Here is an 8,503-nt window from a genome sequence, read left to right as displayed (position 1 = left end):
GTAGCAACCCCAGACTCCTCCAGGGAAGACACCCAAGATGATTTTTCTCTCTTGACAGTGGTCCATCCTGCGGGATCTACCCAGAACTCCTCCTAGGCATCTCCCACCGAGTTTTCTCCAATGCTTTAGGGCCGTGTGATCCCGGGTAGTAACCCCAGATTCCTTCAGGGAAGATACCCGAGATGATTTTTCTCCTTGGACAATGCTCCATCCTCTGGGAAGCATCCGAGACTCCTTGCAGGTATGTCCCTGAGTGTTTATTCCGGTGTTTTGGGGCCCTGTGATCCCGGGTAGCAACCCCAGATTCCTCCAGGGAAGATGCCCGAGATGATTTTTCTCCTTGGACAATGCTCCATCCTCTGGGATGCATCTGAGATTTATCCCAGGCGTCTCCCGCTGACATTTTTCCAGTGGTTTGGGTCCATGTAATCCCCGGTAGCAACCCCAGACTCCTCCAGGGAAGATACCCGAGATGATTTTTCTCCTTGGACAATGCTCCATCTTCTGGGATGCATCTGAGATTCCTCCCAGGCGTCTCCCACAGACATTTTTCCTGTGGTTTGGGTCCCTGTAATCCCGGGTAGCAACCCCAGACTCCTCCAGGGAAGATACCCGAGATTATTTTTCTCCTTGGACAATGCTCCATCCTCTGGGAAGCATCCGAGACTCCTTGCAGGTATGTCCCTGAGTGTTTATTCCGGGTTTTTTGGGGCCCTGTGATCCCGGGTAGCAACCCCAGACTCCTCCATGGATGATACCCGAGATTATTTTTCTCCTTGGACAATGCTCCATCTTCTGGGATGCATCTGAGATTCCTCCCAGGCGTCTCCCGCAGACATTTTTCCAGTGGTTTGGGTCCATGTAATCCCAGATAGCAACCCCAGATTCCTCTAGGAAAGACACCCAAGATGATTTTTCTCCTTGGACAATGCTTCATGCTCTTAGATGCATCCGAGACTTATCGCAGCTATGTCCCCGAGTCTTTTTTCTCGCGGTTTAGGGTTCTGTCATCCCAGGTAGCAACCCCAGACTCCTCCAGGGAAGACACCCAAGATGATTTTTCTCTCTTGACAGTGGTCCATCCTGCGGGATCTACCCAGAACTCCTCCTAGGCATCTCCCACCGAGTTTTCTCCAATGCTTTAGGGCCGTGTGATCCCGGGTAGTAACCCCAGATTCCTTCAGGGAAGATACCCGAGATGATTTTCTCCTTGGACAATGCTCCATCCTCTGGGAAGCATCTGAGATTGCTCCCAGGCCGTCTCCTGCAGACATTTTTCCTGTGGTTTGGGTCCCTGTAATCCCGGGTAGCAACCCCAGACTCCTCCAGGGAAGACACCCAAGATGATTTTTCTCTCTTGACAGTGGTCCATCCTGCGGGATCTACCCAGAACTCCTCCTAGGCATCTCCCACCGAGTTTTCTCCAATGCTTTAGGGCCGTGTGATCCCGGGTAGCAACCCCAGACTCCTCCAGGGAAGATACCCGAGATGATTTTTCTCTTTGGACAATGCTCCATCATCTGGGATGCATCCGAGACTTGTCGCAGCTATGTCCCTGAGTCTTTTTTCTTGTGGTTTTGTGTTCTGTCATCCCGGGTAGACACCCCAGACTCCTCCAGGGAAGACACCCAAGATGATTTTTCTCTCTTGACAGTGGTCCATCCTGCGGGATCTACCCAGAACTCCTCCTAGGCATCTCCCACTGAGTTTTCTCCAATGCTTTAGGGCCGTGTGATCCCGGGTAGTAACCCCAGATTCCTTCAGGGAAGATACCCGAGATGATTTTTCTCCTTGGACAATGCTCCATCCTCTGGGAAGCATCCGAGACTCCTTGCAGGTATGTCCCTGAGTGTTTATTCCGGTGTTTTGGGGCCCTGTGATCCCGGGTAGCAACCCCAGATTCCTCCAGGGAAGATGCCCGAGATGATTTTTCTTCTTGGACAATGCTCCATCCTCTGGGATGCATCTGAGATTTATCCCAGGCGTCTCCCGCTGACATTTTTCCTGTGGTTTGGGTCCCTGTGATCCCGGGTAGCAACCCCAGACTCCTCCAGGGAAGATACTTGAGATGATTTTTCTCCTTGGACAATGCTCCATCCTCTGGGACGCATCCGAGACTTGTCGCAGCTATGTCCCTGAGTCTTTTTTCTCGCGGTTTAAGGTTCTGTCATCCCAGGTAGCAACCCCAGACTCCTGCAGGGAAGATACCTGAGATGATTTTTCTCCTTGGACAATGCTCCGTCTTCTGGGATGCATCTGAGATTCCTCCCAGGCGTCTCCCACAGACATTTTTCCTGTGGTTTGGGTCCCTGTAATCCCGGGTAGCAACCCCAGACTCCTCCAGGGAAGATACCCGAGATGATTTTTCTGCTTGGACAATGCTCCATCCTCTGGGAAGCATCCGAGACTCCTTGCAGGTATGTCCGTGAGTCTTTATTCCGGTGTTTTGGGGCCCTGTGATCCCAGGTAGCAACCCCAGACTCCTCCAGGGAAGATACCCGAGATGATTTTTCTCCTTGGACAATGCTCCATCTTCTGGGATGCATCTGAGATTCCTCCCAGGCGTCTCCCACAGACATTTTTCCTGTGGTTTGGGTCCCTGTAATCCCGGGTAGCAACCCCAGACTCCTTCAGGGAAGATACCCGAGATTATTTTTCTCCTTGGACAATGCTCCATGCTGTTGGATGCATCCGAGACTTGTTGCAGCTATGTCCTTGAGTCTTTTTTCTCGCGGTTTAGGGTTCTGTCATCCCAGGTAGCAACCCCAGACTCCTCCAGGGAAGATGCCCGAGATGATTTTTCTCCTTGGACAATGCTCCATCTTCTGGGATGCATCTGAGATTCCTCCCAGGCGTCTCCCGCAGACATTTTTCCTGTGGTTTGGGTCCCTGTAATCCCGGGTAGCAACCCCAGACTCCTCCAGGGAAGAAACCCGATATGATTTTTCTCCTTGGACAATGCTCCATCCTCTGGGAAGCATCCGAGACTCCTTGCAGGTATGTCCCTGAGTGTTTATTCCGGGTTTTTTGGGGCCCTGTGATCCCGGGTAGCAACCCCAGACTCCTCCAGGGAAGATACCCGAGATTATTTTTCTCCTTGGACAATGATCCATGCTCTTGGATGCATCCGAGACTTGTTGCAGCTATGTCCTTGAGTCTTTTTTCTCGCGGTTTAGGGTTCTGTCATCCCAGGTAGCAACCCCAGACTCCTCCAGGGAAGACACCCAAGATGATTTTTCTCTCTTGACAGTGGTCCATCCTGCGGGATCTACCCAGAACTCCTCCTAGGCATCTCCCACCGAGTTTTCTCCAATGCTTTAGGGCCGTGTGATCCCGGGTAGTAACCCCAGATTCCTTCAGGGAAGATACCCGAGATGATTTTTCTCCTTGGACAATGCTCCATCCTCTGGGAAGCATCTGAGACTCCTTGCAGGTATGTCCCTGAGTGTTTATTCCGGTGTTTTGGGGCCCTGTGATCCCGGGTAGCAACCCCAGATTCCTCCAGGGAAGATGCCCGAGATGATTTTTCTTCTTGGACAATGCTCCATCCTCTGGGATGCATCTGATATTTATCCCAGGCGTCTCCCGCTGACATTTTTCCTGTGGTTTAGGTCCCTGTGATCCCGGGTAGCAATCCCAGACTCCTCCAGGGAAGATACTCGAGATGATTTTTCTCCTTGGACAATGCTCCATCCTCTGGGACGCATCCGAGACTTGTCGCAGCTATGTCCCTGAGTCTTTTTTCTCGCGGTTTAAGGTTCTGTCATCCCAGGTAGCAACCCCAGACTCCTGCAGGGAAGATACCCGAGATGATTTTTCTCCTTGGACAATGCTCCGTCTTCTGGGATGCATCTGAGATTCCTCCCAGGCGTCTCCCACAGACATTTTTCCTGTGGTTTGGGTCCCTGTAATCCCGGGTAGCAACCCCAGACTCCTCCAGGGAAGATACCCGAGATGATTTTTCTGCTTGGACAATGCTCCATCCTCTGGGAAGCATCCGAGACTCCTTGCAGGTATGTCCGTGAGTGTTTATTCCGGTGTTTTGGGGCCCTGTGATCACGGGTAGCAACCCCAGACTCCTCCAGGGAAGATGCCCGAGATGATTTTTCTCCTTGGACAATGCTCCATCCTCTGGGACGCATCCGAGACTTGTCGCAGCTATGTCCCTGAGTCTTTTTTCTCGCGGTTTAGGGTTCTGTCATCCCAGGTAGCAACCCCAGACTCCTCCAGGGAAGACACCCAATATGATTTTTCTCTCTTGACAGTGGTCCATCCTGCAGGATCTACCCAGAACTCCTCCCAGGCGTCTTCCGCAGAGTTTTCTCCAGTGCTTTAGGGCCCTGTGATCCCGGGTAGCAACCCCAGACTCCTCCAGGGAAGATACCCGAGATGATTTTTCTCCTTGGACAATGCTCCATCCTCTGGGAAGCATCTGAGATTGCTCCCAGGCGTCTCCCGCAGACATTTTTCCTGTGGTTTGGGTCCATGTAATCCCAGATAGCAACCCCAGATTCCTCCAGGAAAGATACCCGGGATGATTTTTCTCCTTGGACAATGCTCCATCCTCTGGGATGCATCCGAGACTTGTCGCAGCTATGTCCCCGAGTCTTTCTTCTCGCGGTTTAGGGTTCTGTCAGCCCAGGTAGCAACCCCAGACTCCTCCAGGGAAGACACCCAAGATGATTTTTCTCTCTTGACAGTGGTCCATCCTGCGGGATCTACCCAGAACTCCTCCTAGGCATCTCCCACCGAGTTTTCTCCAATGCTTTAGGGCCGTGTGATCCCGGGTAGTAACCCCAGATTCCTTCAGGGAAGATACCCGAGATGATTTTTCTCCTTGGACAATGCTCCATCCTCTGGGAAGCATCTGAGACTCCTTGCAGGTATGTCCCTGAGTGTTTATTCCGGTGTTTTGGGGCCCTGTGATCCCGGGTAGCAACCCCAGATTCCTCCAGGGAAGATGCCCGAGATGATTTTTCTTCTTGGACAATGCTCCATCCTCTGGGATGCATCTGAGATTTATCCCAGGCGTCTCCCGCTGACATTTTTCCTGTGGTTTAGGTCCCTGTGATCCCGGGTAGCAACCCCAGACTCCTCCAGGGAAGATACTCGAGATGATTTTTCTCCTTGGACAATGCTCCATCCTCTGGGACGCATCCGAGACTTGTCGCAGCTATGTCCCTGAGTCTTTTTTCTCGCGCTTTAAGGTTCTGTCATCCCAGGTAGCAACCCCAGACTCCTGCAGGGAAGATACCTGAGATGATTTTTCTCCTTGGACAATGCTCCGTCTTCTGGGATGCATCTGAGATTCCTCCCAGGCGTCTCCCACAGACATTTTTCCTGTGGTTTGGGTCCCTGTAATCCCGGGTAGCAACCCCAGACTCCTCCAGGGAAGATACCCGAGATGATTTTTCTGCTTGGACAATGCTCCATCCTCTGGGAAGCATCCGAGACTCCTTGCAGGTATGTCCGTGAGTGTTTATTCCGGTGTTTTGGGGCCCTGTGATCACGGGTAGCAACCCCAGACTCCTCCAGGGAAGATGCCCGAGATGATTTTTCTCCTTGGACAATGCTCCATCCTCTGGGACGCATCCGAGACTTGTCGCAGCTATGTCCCTGAGTCTTTTTTCTCGCGGTTTAGGGTTCTGTCATCCCAGGTAGCAACGCCAGACTCCTCCAGGGAAGACACCCGAGATGATTTTTCTCCTTGGACAATGCTCCATCCTCTGGGACGCATCCGAGACTTGTCGCAGCTATGTCCCTGAGTCTTTTTTCTCGCGGTTTAGGGTTCTGTCATCCCAGGTAGCAACCCCAGACTCCTCCAGGGAAGACACCCAATATGATTTTTCTCTCTTGACAGTGGTCCATCCTGCAGGATCTACCCAGAACTCCTCCCAGGCGTCTTCCGCAGAGTTTTCTCCAGTGCTTTAGGGCCCTGTGATCCCGGGTAGCAACCCCAGACTCCTCCAGGGAAGATACCCGAGATGATTTTTCTCCTTGGACAATGCTCCATCCTCTGGGAAGCATCTGAGATTGCTCCCAGGCGTCTCCTGCAGACATTTTTCCTGTGGTTTGGGTCCCTGTAATCCCGGGTAGCAACCCCAGACTCCTCCAGGGAAGATACCCGAGATTATTTTTCTCCTTGGACAATGCTCCATCCTCTGGGAAGCATCCGAGACTCCTTGCAGGTATGTCCCTGAGTGTTTATTCCGGGTTTTTTGGGGCCCTGTGATCCCGGGTAGCAACCCCAGACTCCTCCATGGATGATACCCGAGATTATTTTTCTCCTTGGACAATGCTCCATCTTCTGGGATGCATCTGAGATTCCTCCCAGGCGTCTCCCGCAGACATTTTTCCAGTGGTTTGGGTCCATGTAATCCCAGATAGCAACCCCAGATTCCTCCAGGAAAGATACCCGGGATGATTTTTCTCCTTGGACAATGCTCCATGCTCTTGGATGCATCCGAGGCTTGTCGCAGCTATGTCCCCGAGTCTTTTTTCTCGCGGTTTAGGGTTCTGTCATCCCAGGTAGCAACCCCAGACTCCTCCAGGGAAGACACCCAAGATGATTTTTCTCTCTTGACAGTAGTCCATCCTGCGGGATCTACCCAGAACTCCTCCTAGGCATCTCCCACCGAGTTTTCTCCAATGCTTTAGGGCCGTGTGATCCCGGGTAGTAACCCCAGATTCCTTCAGGGAAGATACCCGAGATGATTTTTCTCCTTGGACAATGCTCCATCCTCTGGGATGCATCTGAGATTTATCCCAGGCGTCTCCCGCTGACATTTTTCCTGAGGTTTGGGTCCATGTAATCCCGGGTAGCAACCCCAGACTCCTCCAGGGAAGATACCCGAGATTATTTTTCTCCTTGGACAATGCTCCATGCTCTTGGATGCATCCGAGAATTGTTGCAGCTATGTCCTTGAGTCTTTTTTCTCGCGGTTTAGGGTTCTGTCATCCCAGGTAGCAACGCCAGACTCCTCCAGGGAAGATACCCGAGATGATTTTTCTCCTTGGACAATGCTCCATCTTCTGGGATGCATCTGAGATTCCTCCCAGGCGTCTCCCGCAGACATTTTTCCTGTGGTTTGGGTCCCTGTAATCCCGGGTAGCAACCCCAGACTCCTCCAGGGAAGATACCCGAGATGATTTTTTTCCTTGGACAATGCTCCAACCTCTGGGAAGCATCCGAGACTCCTTGCAGGTATGTCCCTGAGTGTTTTTTCCGGGTTTTTTGGGGCCCTGTGATCCTGGGTAACAACCCCAGACTCCTCCAGGGAAGATGCCCGAGATGATTTTTCTGCTTGGACAATGCTCCATCCTCTGGGAAGCATCCGAGACTCCTTGCAGGTATGTCCCTGAGTGTTTATTCCGGTGTTTTTGGGCCCTGTGATCCCGGGTAGCAACCCCAGACTCCTCCAGGGAAGATACCCGAGATTATTTTTCTCCTTGGACAATGCTCCATGCTGTTGGATGCATCCGAGACTTGTTGCAGCTATGTCCTTGAGTCTTTTTTCTCGCGGTTTAGGGTTCTGTCATCCCAGGTAGCAACGCCAGACTCCTCCAGGGAAGATACCCGAGATGATTTTTCTCCTTGGACAATGCTCCATCTTCTGTGATGCATCTGAGATTCCTCCCAGGCGTCTCCCGCAGACATTTTTCCTGTGGTTTGGGTCCCTGTAATCCCGGGTAGCAACCCCAGACTCCTCGAGGGAAGATGCCCGAGATGATTTTTCTGCTTGGACAATGCTCCATCCTCTGGGAAGCATCCGAGACTCCTTGCAGGTATGTCCCTGAGTGTTTATTCCGGTGTTTTGGGACCCTGTGATCCCGGGTAGCAACCCCAGACTCCTCCAGGGAAGATGCCCGAGATGATTTTTCTCCTTGGACAATGCTCCATCTTCTGGGATGCATCTGAGATTCCTCCCAGACGTCTCCCGCAGACATTTTTCCAGTGGTTTGGGTCCATGTAATCCCAGATCGCAACCCCAGATTCCTCCAGGAAAGATACCCGGGATGATTTTTTCTCCTTGGACAATGCTCCATCTTCTGTGATGCATCTGAGATTCCTCCCAGGCGTCTCCCACAGACATTTTTCCTGTGGTTTGGGTCCCTGTAATCCCGGGTAGCAACCCCAGACTCCTCCAGGGAAGATACCCGAGATTATTTTTCTCCTTGGACAATGCTCCAACCTCTGGGAAGCATCCGAGACTCCTTGCAGGTATGTCCCTGAGTGTTTATTCCGGGTTTTTTGGGGCCCTGTGATCCCGGGTAGCAACCCCAGACTCCTCCAGGGAAGATACCCGAGATTGTTTTTCTCCTTGGACAATGCTCCATCTTCTGGGATGCATCTGAGATTCCTCCCAGGCGTCTCCCGCAGACATTTTTCCTGTGGTTTGGGTCCATGTAATCCCAGATAGCAACCCCAGATTCCTCTAGGAAAGATACCCGGGATGATTTTTTTCCTTGGACAATGCTCCATCCTCTGGGATGCATCCGAGAC

The sequence above is a fragment of the Vanellus vanellus genome (assembly GCF_965231255.1).
Source record: "Vanellus vanellus genome assembly, contig: HAP1_SCAFFOLD_63, whole genome shotgun sequence".
Taxonomy (NCBI): domain Eukaryota; kingdom Metazoa; phylum Chordata; class Aves; order Charadriiformes; family Charadriidae; genus Vanellus; species Vanellus vanellus.
The sequence above is the reverse complement of the archived record's forward strand: the minus strand, read 5'-3'. Positions refer to the sequence as shown.